Source organism: Buceros rhinoceros, unplaced genomic scaffold (genome assembly GCF_000710305.1).
Source record: "Buceros rhinoceros silvestris isolate BGI_N320 unplaced genomic scaffold, ASM71030v1 scaffold10733, whole genome shotgun sequence".
Taxonomy (NCBI): domain Eukaryota; kingdom Metazoa; phylum Chordata; class Aves; order Bucerotiformes; family Bucerotidae; genus Buceros; species Buceros rhinoceros.
This window is the reverse complement of record NW_010404223.1, coordinates 68,080-68,320: the sequence shown is the minus strand read 5'-3', so window position 1 is coordinate 68,320 and position 241 is coordinate 68,080.

Below are 241 nucleotides of genomic sequence, written 5' to 3'. Positions count from 1 at the left end.
GAGGGAGAGGGGTCAAGGCCCCCATTCCCCAGCGGCGGAATTAATAGTGTCTTCACGGTTTGTCTTCCAGGTTACAGTCGTTTCCGTTAACCCTTTGGTGTGTACCCCACGATCGGCACCTTCCTCCCGGGCAAACCAGGCTTGTGGGCCTGTGCGGTGAAGGTAAAGAAGCCCAACCCAGCTGGTTATCAAAGTCAGGCTGAGTTAGGCTAAACAAAGAGTCCTGCGGCCGCTGAAGGGC